General features: G+C 40.5%; 1 long non-coding RNA gene across 2 annotated transcripts; it reads right to left on the bottom strand.

The window, feature by feature from the left end:
- Positions 1 to 2,407: 2,407 nt before the first annotated feature.
- On the bottom strand, positions 2,408 to 7,122 carry LOC142468324 (uncharacterized). 2 transcript variants are annotated; one of them, XR_012788630.1, is made up of 3 exons: positions 6,849 to 7,122; positions 4,971 to 6,164; positions 2,408 to 3,286 (listed from the first exon to the last, which is right to left on the bottom strand). It is a non-coding gene; the product is annotated as an uncharacterized LOC142468324 (long non-coding RNA). The 2 variants fall into 2 exon arrangements; XR_012788631.1 differs by having other exon boundaries at positions 4,971 to 5,529.
- Positions 7,123 to 13,697: the final 6,575 nt, after the last annotated feature.

Below are 13,697 nucleotides of genomic sequence, written 5' to 3'. Positions count from 1 at the left end.
ACTTAACAGGGACATGTTTGTCAGTTTACAACACATGTTAAATATCTATTATCTAAACCCCTTCCGTGTTTGTGGATCTCCCCACACGTAGAGAAGAGTTGCAGGTAGCCGTCAACTAGGAAAACATTGATGAACACAATTTGTTATGCAGAAGTACTTTATACCAAACGTTGTGCTGGAAAACTTCTGCAATGGTTAGAATACGTAACCCTGCATTTGCAAAGCCACATAGGACTATTGTTAAAATCAATATTATCAGTGGGATACTTGAAACTATTCACATACTTGATTAATAGTTGTAACAAAATGCTATTCGATGACCGTTTAGTTATTATTAGACATTCCAATGCATTTTAAAGCCATTGTCCGACTTGGCAACAATTACTGAAGTTGGGGATAAAATAAAGGCAATTAGCCATGTAAAAAAATGGCTAACCATTTTCAAAGGCAGCTTTATGAACTGAAGGCCCCCTACTCAGAAGATCCAAATCTGAAATCATTGGAGCAGTCTCATTTTTTTCCCCATTAACAATTGAGGAGGATTCACACAAACTGTTTTTACATCAGTATTTCTCCAAACCTGAAAACTGAGATGTGGTCAAGATGAAGAATACACTTTGCACTCAAAAGAAATACATAAAATTGGGGCCAAGTTGGACTAACGCTTTACCATTCCTAACCACTATTTTTTATTTTTTTTTAAGTTCTATTCAAAATAATATACTACATAACTGGTTTTCAGCCCTATCCACAAGGAACCTCAGAGAAGTCATGTTTTGGGTACAGTCCGTTGATACTCCATTCATTCGCACTGTACCATGGTTGTGTCTCCTTAATTCCGAAGTCATTGCTACATTCTGCGGTCACTGGGGTTTCATGAGCAGAGGGTTTAAAAACCACTGTGTCCCTTCCATATTTCTTTGACATTCTGCACGCGGTCGCATTTACTTTCTATTCGAAATATCCGGATTACCAAAGATAGACTACATTTCAAATAATACACAATCTACAAGAGACTTTTTTTTTTTTTTTTTTCATAATTTGTCCTTAAATTGTTTTTCGTTTTAGTTTTTCATCTACGAATTGCCAGGTTCTGAAGTTTCTTTGCAAATAGTGGCAGTTCATTTTTTTTATATGAAGGGAAAAAATGCTCAACTTGTAATCAATTTTATTTCTTTATCCTTTTAATGAATTTGTAATTTAAGTATGTGTTAATCGTTTGCACTTTCTGATCGTAACATTTTGCCATTAATCCACTGTGGAAGACCATATTGTCGCTTAATTGCAGAAGGCATTAGGGAGGGGAGTATTCATTCAACTGGGACTATGCTGATCAGGGCCTTATCACACTGTTCCTATTGAAGTAAACAGGAGTTTATTGGCCATAGTAGCCCAATTGGCACCATTTCTGTTTAATAAATAACCCCCATTAAGCAATTTTCCCAAAAACAGTGCAAATGTGGAAGAAGAAATTGACATCCTTTAATTGCTAATCATTAAACTTTCTAGTGCTTTTTTTTAAAAACATATTTACGAAGGGTCACATTTTCTACCAAGGATAATTGATTTCAAGAAAATAGAAGTTTGAGTAAAAATAATAATAAACCTGTCTCCAACAGAGGAGATATTTGATTTTATAAAATGTCACAGCTCTCCAACATTTGGATAAGTGACGTCTTTGTTTTGTTAAGACATTGAAATATAGTCAACCGCCATTATCTCTTAAAATAGAGCGCTAATAATTCATGTGTATCCATTCTCCTTCGTATTTAGAAAGCAGAAATAAAAACATTAAAACTGTAAATATTTTCTTGCTTTGATAAGCTTCTTCTGGGAACTTTGTATCTATGGTATATAATCATAGAATTTTATATTTTCATATAAAGCTAATTTTTTTCTAGTTTCAACTCCTTCATAGTTCTGTGTTTTTTTTCTAGTGGATTTGTGAATACACACTTTATGTATTGAATAGTGAACATCCAAATCACCTTCTGAAAGAATTCAACACGACTTTTATTTTTGGGCCAGTGATTGTGAAAGTTGGAATTTTTTTTAAATTTTTTTTAAATTCTGTTAAATGTGGGTGCAATAGGAATAGACAGTCACTGAATAAGTTTTTGTCTCATTGACCCATCTCAAAAATGGGGTGTCTTTCTTTTATTTTTCTATTATATACTTTTTTGTATCTTGAATTATTTTGCTTTTTGTTCACTCTAAAACTATATCAAATCATTATATTATAGTGTTATTTAATATGTAAATTGTATTGCGATACATAAAATAAAGTATGGTTTTTGATGTAAAGAAATGAAGTATTTTATTTGTAGTGCCCAGACAAAGATAGTAAGTATATTTCTGAAGAAACTACAGAAGTAGCTCAATTGATGCATCGACACACAGCCAGAGTTTAATTGCAATAATGAAGTACATATTTATATTGGCATATTTAGCCATCTATGCATATAGTGGCAATTGAGTGGAATCACTACGGTAGTTGTACTAGTATACGGTACATATGATGGGATTCACTGAGCACCGATGTGAGACATCGCACCCCTAGCACGTATTAACTGCCATCGACTTGAATGGCCATCAACGCTGAATCGAGGTGTGATGGCTTGCGTTAGCGCTTAGTGAACTACTAAGCCTTGACCCATAGACTTTACTGTACAGGGAATTCTTTGAGATCACTGCAGTTACCGCTGTGAGACACAAAGGCACCGGTTTGTTGTGCTGTGACGCTGCTTCCTTGCGACGGATAAAAATTAAGCTCCGTTAAAACTAGTCACTTATTAAAAATGCGCGCATTTCCTAAAATCTAACATTTCATAAATATGAACTTTGTTATTACTTTTATTGCATAAAAGCCGGCACATATTTATTTTATTTAAATTAGAAGTCGAAAGGGCGGGGGCTTAAATCATTGGACATGGTAAATAATTAACTTATGCTATGACCTGATCTGGGGAAACTTTTGGCATAGTCAAGCAAACGAAGATGTGAATGGTGATGCCCAGCGCAAGAAAACTCCCGAATTGGACTGCAGGTACTGAGTACAAAACCTTTACCGGCATACAAAAACGAGCGGGGAAAACACGCGTTTCGCACCCACTGCGGTGCTTTGTCAAAGAGTATGAGGTCTGACGGTCTGAAGTTCCTTATGCAGCCACCCACGACCTGATCCGCTGCTCCCTGTTCACCGACGAATCAATATCCAATAGAAATCTGGTGAATATGAAGGAAGTCGGGCTCCGTTTCATAGCGTGGCAGCGAAACAGGTGCTGACCTGACCAATTATACAAAAAATCTTTAGTTTAACCATTAGGCGATGAAATCTACCTACAAATAGGGACGTTCATAGTCACCGTACTAATTAAAAACAACATAAATTTAGGAATTAAACAAAGTTTAAAGATATGTTTTAAAACCCCTCTGGCATACTTTGGCCAAATTCTGTAACTATAACTTTTTCTAATATTTAATTTAAATCGGGGCTTAAGATGTACAGGCTTCTATGCAGCATGCTATAAATATTAAGAAAGGGTTCATATCTGCAGTATGAAATGTCGGGTTTCAGTGAATTTGGATGTGCATTGATCTTGTGGTTGTTTCTGGTTAATAAAACTTTGAAAGTACTATATATATTGGATGTGGTAACCATAATACATGCAACTACAATCTTCTCCAGCACAGAGAAGTCACTCGACCGCATATTGAGTCAATAAAAGGGTAAAATTACAGCATATTGAGTCAATAAAACAGGAAAGTGTTTTGGGGCTGGCTTGATAGTGGTTCCATCAGTGCCACTGCATAAAGTCGTGCGCTTGGAGGCCCTGCACACTTCCCCCACAACAATTAAACTGATTGCTGGGGGAGAGTGTGGGGCCTCTGTAACTGCCTCTTACCTTGTTCGGTGGCATCTCCTGTAGTGTCTCGTTGTTATGGCGATGCGACATTACATGGCGTCGCGTTGTCATGACAATGTGATTGTGCACGGCGACGTGACGCCACGACAATTGGAAGAGGAGATGCCGCGCCGGATAAGGTAACAGGCCATGCAAAATTCCCAGCTGGCCCTGGTAACAACTCGTGGGACCATGAAGTTTAATATTCTGGATTGCAGGTGTGAGATTAGGGTGTGGGTAAATAAATCTGAGTGTAATCTGCGCAGAGGTGACACTTAAAACCAAGTGAGTTGATGAGAGCCTAAGGTACATCAAAAGAAGATAGGTCAACAACTCTCCTCATCCCACTCCTGTCTCCCGTTGACCTATCTGTTGGCGAACCTTGGGCCCTCTTCTGGGATCTCGCCTTTTTTCTCTACGTGCACTATCACTTGGTGACCTCATCAACTCATTTGGTTTAAGGCATCACCTCTACGTATATGATACTTGGATTTATCTTTCCAACCCTAATTTCACACATACAATCCAGTCATATCAACATGATTAAACATTCCACAAAACAGTATAAAACCCTATACACATTTCTTCACCGGTTATTTATCTTTCGAGTAGTTGATTATTTTATATTGCCTCTGATATTAATTTAGCAATCTTGTTATTTCAATGTATATTGGAGTTTTTAATATGTATTATTATGTTCTTAAGATTGTTAAAGGATTGTCACTTTATTACCAAAAAAACTGCTAGAATTATGAGAACATTTTGCTGTCAGACGGGCGATCTTAGAATATTTCGGGGGATGTGTGACACACGTGTTGATAACAATCTTTTATCTGAATACATTTGCACTTCACATTTTTACTGCCCCGAAGACCTTATAATCTGTTACGGGTGCCTGATGAGCAGGGAAATAAAGTGATTTTGTGTAATGGTACAGTATGGTCGATATATATTCTCGCAACCCAGAGGGAGCATAAAGGAGAAAAACAACAGAAGAACAATCTAAGTGCAGACAGTTCGGTTCAATGTGGTGAATATCTTGGCTCTTATGTGCAACCTACTCACAGGATAGTAGTAGTGTAAGGGCAACAACAGGTGACTTGGATCTGTGAGTTCTTCTATATGTAGGCAGGTTAATCCTCTCACTCAGAAGTCAGATCGGTAATAGGCATAAAAGGATAAAGAAAAATCTCCATGGTGCAGATCAATGGTACAAAATAAATGCTTTATAGTACTGCTAAAAAATGCACACTTACAATATAAAAGTATTAAACAGCATATATCACTCAAGGTGAATGTGGATAGATTGGGATAGTGCCGCAGCTCACCACACCGCCTCCGTTCTGAGACCTGCTCGCGCCTGGCCGTCTGTTGACACCCCTGCCCTGCAGCGTTCAGAGCTCCGCTCATGCGCTGTCCCTAGTGCGACACGTCACTTCCGGTCTGCTCGTGGAAGTCCGCTGCTTCACGGCCTCCGATGTGTCACGTCACTTCCGGTATGACTTGTGATGGACAGCTGCTCGGCACCAATCCTCTTTCTTCCTGGGCGGTTCTACTCAACGCGTTTCGCCAATAGGAAAGTCGGCTTCGTCAGGAGTAACTTCTACTACTACTATTTGAGTCACTGAAAGTCACACAATATTGGTTATTTAAATACTTTTCACTTTAGTATTAGTGATCACTAGTATTGTTTTAGCGCCTGTTTTTGCACCATCACTCTGTCATAATGGTACAGTATAATTTTAATTATAGAGCGCCAACAATGTATGCAGGGCTTAAAATTACAATACACGGTACAAACAGAGATAAGTGCAACAGGTGAATGCATGGGGGCTGGAAGTAGGGATGCAGGGGGGCTGCAACCCTCCCCCTTAGGTTTATACATTTTTACAGTACGGTAATGTATATATGTTACAGATTTTGTATGAACACCACCCCCAACCAACAAATTGCTCCTGCAGTCCTGGGTAAATGACAACAGAAGGCAAAGCCACAGAAACCAGACAACGTTGACCAAGGTCACGGAGAGCCGACGCTGGGATTCAAACCGGTTTATTTTATTTTTCTTTGAAATACCAACTGGACGTGCAAGTACTTTTTCCTTTTGGATTCATGTTTGTATCTCCCATTCCCCCAGCATTTGACTTGTTTGCAGATATCGCACGTACAGTTACTACAAAGAAATATGCAGAGACTCTGGCCTGCTCCCTAGAAGCCCGGGATACAATTCTATCCAGGACAGGAACCACTTCTTTGACTCTATTTGAAAAAAAAAAAAAATACCTCTGCACAATTCTTGAAAAAAATAGAATCTGGGTTTTTACATTTTAACATTAATTGAATACATGAAAGTTAACCGCTTCCCAATAGGCTTAAGGGTTAACTTACAACGATCCTTTGTAAGGACAATAAGGACGTTCAATATAATTGAACAAATGGAGCTTAGATGTAACGCTTTTTATATTAGAGACAAGTAGACATTGACACAATTAAAGCAGAAATAACTTGAAGAGGAATGATCAAAATCGATCTCTAATGATGAAGTACTCTTTCAGCAACAACTACAAGCACAGCTACAAGATAATGAAAAAGAAACGCTAACTGAAAGATTACAAGTACTCTACAACTATGGCCCTCCCTCACACTCCGTAAACACCAAGAACCTCCCCTCCCCACCTTTAAGACTAACCTTAAAACTCACCTCTTGAGCATTTCATTAACCTAGACTCATGACTACTGTCCCACTACCACAGTCACTCCTACCAATGACTGCCATCTACTGCACTTATTCCCTCACCTGCTGTCTCTGTAAGTTTTCCCATCATATAAACAGATAAAGGGGTTGTCCCAGCTCAGCTAATTAATAAAAAAACAAAAGCGACACCAAGAACTACCCCATGAAAATTAAACGGATCCAACCTCCGATTTCTTGTCATCTCTTACCTCAGGCCCCGCAACCCCCTCTTTCTTTCAGCAGGCTCTGGACAGAGAAGTTCTGCGACTACATCTGGTGGAAAACCACAGATGTACCAGGAGAGGAAAGGGAACAAAGATCAAGAATTACTAGGTGGAGGCGTTACAAGGGCAAACCACAGGCACAGACTTGATCATGAATATCTCCTCCAGGTCACTCAGAGTCCAAAAAGTGGTTATCAATGGAGAAATTAGCTTTGTCCCTACTCAGAAAGGAAGTGGCTTTGATTTAAAGGTATTTTTAACATGTTTTTCTAGACTGAAAATGATGGGGGGTGAGGGGGGAAGGATGTCGGAAACTAAACAGTTTTAGACCCTACTGATGTGGTGCTAAAGAACAGCAATTCCTTCTGTCCGCCCCTTACAAATGCCTCTTAAAAAACCTCTATGAATTTTGTAACATCGGAAACACCTACATTGTAATGTATCTAATAAAAAAATAAAAGAATATAAAGCTCTGTTAGACGTGCAAAAATAAACTAATATAATTATTAAGAGGACAGACAGAGAAGGTGATGATGTTGTGAATCGTGTAAAATACATAGAGGAAGTGCACCGGCAACTGAACAACACAACCCACTATACAAAACAAAGTGCAGATCCTACTAAAATCAATACAATCTATTATTAATACAACCGTATTGGAAGCGTTAAGTGTAGGAATAATTGATTTAAAAAAATTCTGAGCTCCTTATAAAGGAAAATCTAGTAATGCCTTTATTCAGTATTTATTAAGAACCCACTGGGATGTCCAATAGTAGCAGGCAATCATCATATTCTACCACCTCTCTGTGTACTGAGGCTGATTCGTACAACATTTGGCACTGAGTCTTAGTACATACGTCAAAGATACCTAAGGAGCCTGAAACGCGTACGGTTGTATGTACTAGTCTTTTGTTTGTCCCCGTTTTCAATTTTATGTAGTCTTATTAAACTTTTTTAGCCCTCCATTCGGTGAGCTGATGGTGCTTTTTTGGACGCCAGCTAATCTTTTTTCCAATCCATATCCACTACGTCAAAGATACGACTGATTTTCTTATCATACTACATACATACAGTGATGTCAAACACTTGTCCCATGTACTATAGATGTACAAAGTCTGTACACATCGATACCCCATGAAGAGGGAATTAGAATTACGGTATTAGAGAAGCATGTCGGGGGACTCCCGGTGTGGGATAGACCTCTGTGGCCAGAACAGCAGGGACTAAGCAAAGGCGTAGTCGGGGGCACAGGCATGGGTCCAGGGCAGGTGGCAAGATATTGTAGTAGGGTCACGGGCAGAGGTACACAAGAACAGGATGGGACAAGCCGAATTACAGGCAAGGACCTTTGATTAATAAACAAGGACTCAACAGATACAAGAACAGGTAAACAGGAACTGGACTATGGCAGGAAGATTCTCTAGAAGAAAAATGTTATATCTATGGCGCTAAGCCTGAATCAAAATATATACAACCAGATAGAAGTGGATGTCCTCTGGGGCTCTCCTCACGAAGACGGTCAAATCATGTAAAAGATATAAAAACAAACATAGTGTAATACAATAAAACCTCCTAAAGAACAAACATACTAACACATATAGACAACGAAGGCTGAGACAAACAGATGATTAATGAGCAATAAAAACATTTAATAAGACAATTTATAATGAATAATAAACACTAAAAAGGTATATATGTGCACACCAACACTGGCTAAGCTGGCCGCTTACCAGACTCTGATGTCATATGCAGTGGATGCAGTGGATAATTCAGAGAGTATCCCCTCTCGTGATGGTAGATGTCAGCTCCCAAACTCAGCAGCGATCCCACGGGACACAGGAGCTTCCAACGGGGTTTCTCCTTCCCCTTCTCTGCTCAGGTCTCAGCTGGGCAGGCACGCCGGACCGCGTGTAGCCGGAACAGGCGTCACCCCGTGCGCAATGACAACGTGGGACGCTGGCAAATCACAGCAGCGCTCCGTGGCAGATGAATACAGGCAAGGGTCTGCATGCAGCTGGAAGCCTGTGAATTGTCCGTGTAGCTGAAAGTCCAAGGAGCTGTTAGCGATGTAGAGGGTACTCTGAAACGTCGGTGGTGCACAAGTGATCCGCCCTACGCGTTTCGGAAGACTGCGCTTCCTTCCTCAGGGGAAAAAAAGGTTTTATTGTATTACACTATGTTTGTTTTTATATCTTTTACATGATTTGACCGTCTTCGTGAGGAGAGCCCCAGAGGACATCCACTTCTATCTGGTTGTATATATTTTGATTCAGGCTTAGCGCCATAGATATAACATTTTTCTTCATCTGTTTATCTGACATAGGGTGTCAGAGTTATATCATAGGCAGCTGGTCTTTTTTATCATTAGCGCTGCCTTGTTTTGTTGTTAAGGAAGATTCTCTAGAACATATAAAAAAAAGGCAAGGTGAACCAGCAAGGACACAGGACCGGAAACTATAATAGAACCAAGAGAAGACAGCAGAGAAAGTCCCAAAGAAGAGTAGAGCAGCAGCACACCTGGTGGTCAAACAAGGGAACTGTGAGAGAGAAAGACTTGGGTAGATGTGTCAGGGATGTTATTGACATTACTCCCCCCTCTCCACATGATCCCCCTCTCCCCCCCCAGATTTGGCAGGGTGTCAATGATGGAAAGCCTACTTAAAGTGAGCAATCTCTGATGGTCCACTGACAGGTGAAGTAATTGGATACATACACACTGATGCCAGGAATCCGTGAGCAGTAAACTTGACTTTAACGTGGGAATTTTGGAATCTGCTATAGATACTTCAGGTTCTGCAAAAGAATCCGTGTGCAGAAAACTTGTGTTTGTAGTAGGGGTCACAGAATCCACAGAGGGTGCATCCAACCCAGGAGAGGTGCGTTTGTCTTTGAAGAAAGCATAATATAATCAGCAAATGGTACATCAGGCTCTGCACAGGAATGAGTCAGGGGATTAGTCGCCTTAACCCAGTAGAGGACTTCTCTCTCAAACGCATTTTCTGCTGGTTTGACAGCAAATGTTGCCAGGCATTTTGCTGTTATCTCTTCCTTGTTGCTGGTGTGACCATCATTGATCTGCAGCAGCTCAACCTTAGTTTAGCTCTTACCAGGTCTGACTGTAACCCGTGTCATCTCTTTTGCAGTCATCAGATTTGCAGTCTGGTGTCGCTCTTTCTCCATGCATTCATTTATTCAGATGAAAGCAACGCTGAATAACCAGTGATGCCTTTCTCATTGTGCGATAGCGGATACATCTCTGTCTCATTCTAATCCCCGACTGAATCTTGATAGCGGCGGCTTTCATAACAAGGAATCTGTTTAGGATTACATGGGCACAGTAGAATGACTGGATCTGAATGACCCTTCTCAGTTTTAACTTGGTTATTCTTTACAGCATCTTGTGGAAAGCAGACTGTAGCACTGAGACAGCATGGTGAATGTGCCTACAGAAACTGTGCACGGACTGAATCACGCAAGCAGCTTTCCTCATATTCCTGCAGCGTCTTTGTTGCTGAAACTTTCTAACATTTGACTGGAGTACAATCACACACGGCTTCAAATGGTCATACTTCCTCCTTTATCGTTGCCTTCTCCAAATCGACTAAAGAATGCAGGCTGCTTTTGATAAATAATAAGTTAGGAATAAGTTGAAACACAAACAATGGAGTAATTCTTCCGCTGGTTTCACTAATTAGTAAGATGAGAGCCATACCCAGGGATATGTTCACATAAAGGAGGCAAGGGAAATTCAAAACAGTTATAGTCTTCCAATACAAGGTAGTGGCATACATTTAGGAACTTGTGATTGGATAGAGTGATACATCTATGACTCATGCTAGTATCTGATTGGACATAATTTGCATCTTCTCATTTGGAATAGTATCGTGGGTAAACAATGTGTATGTTAATATAGTGGGTCGTCTTAGAAGAGAAGGTAAATGACATCTGCCCAAGACCAGTGCCTGTGTTCAAAAACAAAAGTACCATCCAGAGACAGACACCAAACAAAAGCTTTGCAGAAAAAGTTTCTTAAAGAGACTCGCCCAAATCCTTCCACTTTATTCCGGCGATAAAGCTGACAAACTTTCATCCTTCTGTGGGCAGCCTGTATGATGACAGCTGCGTAGCATTTGCACAGATAATTCTCACTCCATCCTTCCTTGGATAAGGGCTCTGTAGTATCTCTGAAGTGTTAGGATGCTTCTCTTCTTTCTTACAGAGTCTGCTCTGATTTTAGAAAGTTCTAACTGGAAACATAGGAAGTTGCCTCTTTCCTTTTCCAAGGCTCCCTCTGCTTCTTCCAGTGCCAATTGCATCATGGACTTGTACTAACAGTTTCTTCTCCTCTCCTAATTCATGGAGTTTCGTATTTCCTTCACTTACCTAAGCAGTCAAAACGGAATTTGTTTCTTGCAGATTCTTGGTATGCAGTTTCTACACCACTACTAAACCCTTCAAAGATCTCTCAGCATGAACGCACCTCTGGGTGGAAACTGCAAATCCTCTCCAAGAGGCTTCCAGCTCTGTGCTAAGACTGTGAACTTCCCTCTGGGAGAAATCCAGGACTGCGTCAACTTGATCAATTAAACTCTGATTCTTGGCAGCATCAGTGTATGACCTGTTCAGATTATTTGACATATTCTCCATGTGACTCTTCAACTGATGCTTTTTTTTCTCCAAAAATACACATTTGGCAATCTCTGTGGGCACACTTTTGTAGTTCAGCCTTGGCTTCTTGCTCTTTATCCAATTGTCTCCAGAGGCACTCAATCTCATTCCATGCTGATTGAAGTGCCTAATTTAAGGCATCTTTATCTAGGTTCGAGGCTTCATCTTTCTTTTGTCCAACCTTTTTCTTTACCACCAGTTCGTCGACGCTTCCGCTAGTTACTCTACGCTGCAGCAAATCTTGTTTCCCTTCAAAACACATGCTTTCCTGATGTTGCAGGCTCATCTTTAATTAATTACTTCTGCAACGTCAACAATATTCTGGGATACTCCTTTCTTCTTCCTCTTTACATTGGGAAGCTCTGAAGCATCACATTTATTGCCCCAAACTTCTGTATGTTCCCTGTACCCATCGCGCGAAATGGGGTATATGGAATCAGGTTCTGCACATTAGTCAGTGAGAGACAATTTTGTCTTTAAGGTGGGAGCCATATAATCAGAAATAGGGGAACCCAACCCCCCAGAAACACCAGTGAAAAGTGAGTGTGTCTTTAAAGCAGAAACCTTGGAATTAGCAATAGAAATATCAAACACAGCATTGAAACCAGAGACAGAGGAACTTGTTTTTACATTTGAGGCTTTTAGAATCAGTAATAGGAATATCACACCCTACGGGGAGTCACATATGGCAGGAAAAACAATGGGAAGTGCTCTTGTCTTTGAAATGAGAACCTGTAAGTCAGCAGTGATCACACCAAGCACTGCAGAGCAATCAGGGAAAGATATACTTGTCACTGAAGTGGAGTCTCTGGAACCAGCAGTGGTTATACCAAGCACTGCAGAGCAATCAGGGAAATATATACTTGTCTCTGAAGTGGGGTCTCTGGAACCAGCAGTGGTTATACTAAGCACTGCAGAGGAATCAGAGAAAGACAAGTTTGTCTTTGAAGTTGAAGTCTGAAAATCTGCAGTGGTTATACCAGGTACTGCAGAGAAAAGCAGGTTTGTCTTTGAAGAGACAATATTGGAACCAGCAGGGGTTAAATCGGGAATTGCAGAGGATTAAAAAAAAGTGCACTGGTCTTTGAGGCAATAGCTTTAGCATCAGCAATAATGGTTTAAGACACATCAAGTGTTCCTACCCATACAGTGGGTGCCATGGGAGGTTAGCTTCTAGGGACTGGAAACGCTATTTCAGCTGGGGTTCCCACAAAAATAACTATTCTCAGGGACAAAAAGAAAATCAACAAAGGACATAACTAGCCCTGCAGAAGAATCGAAGCAAACAAAAACCCATTTAGAATCCACAATAGGATTTTCATACAACAACAAAAAATTAGTTGCATTCCCCCCACAGAGAGGAAAGTGTCTTTCCTTAGGGTGATGCAGGCGGGCTGCTGAGTCTGTTCCGGCGAGGTCCAGTAATGGCCTTTGTTTTCTGTCAGGGGACTCCAGGTGCAGGATGGACCTCAGTGGCCGGAGCAGCAGGCAGTAAGCGAAGGCGTAGTCGGGGTCACTGGCAGGGGTCCAGGGCAGGTGGCAAGGTATCGTAGTAGGGTCACAGGCAGATGTACACAAGAACAGGACGGGACCAGCTGAATTACAGGCCAGGATATAAATAGTATATGGTATAAGTTATGGACAAGACCCACTGCAGTCATTCTCCCTCCTACAGAGGTAAAATAGAAGGTTCACAGTTTAGTGTTAGGACCTGCAAATTTGGTTATGCCTTGACGTTGGCTTGCAGGCTTATAACGCTTTGGCCAAAGGGTTTAACTAAATGACCCTTATTCATGAGAATATTATTATTGAAGTATTGAACTATATACTAATTACTATATATTTTGTCAAATTTGGATGTAGCATTGGGCTTTTCTGTCTTTTGTTGTATTATCTTAGGTCCTCGGGTGGGGGTCCACCTCTCCGTTGCAAGGGTACTGCACCCTACATTGGGTGGGCTGGCCTTCTTGCGTGCAGCTTCAGAGGTCTGGAAATCGTTACTGCCATAGCTCAGGCATATCTACTTTACCATTATTTCAGGCCTCTTCCCTCTGACTTTCCCTGTCTAACAAAACAATTGTATATCATTTTAATTTGTTTAACTGTAAAGTATTGAGATGCCCCCTTGAGTGGAGGCATGTTTTTACTCAAATAAATAATTATGAT

The sequence above is a fragment of the Ascaphus truei genome, chromosome 17 (assembly GCF_040206685.1).
Source record: "Ascaphus truei isolate aAscTru1 chromosome 17, aAscTru1.hap1, whole genome shotgun sequence".
NCBI classification, from domain to species: Eukaryota; Metazoa; Chordata; class Amphibia; order Anura; family Ascaphidae; genus Ascaphus; species Ascaphus truei.
The sequence above is the reverse complement of the archived record's forward strand: the minus strand, read 5'-3'. Positions and strand labels throughout refer to the sequence as shown.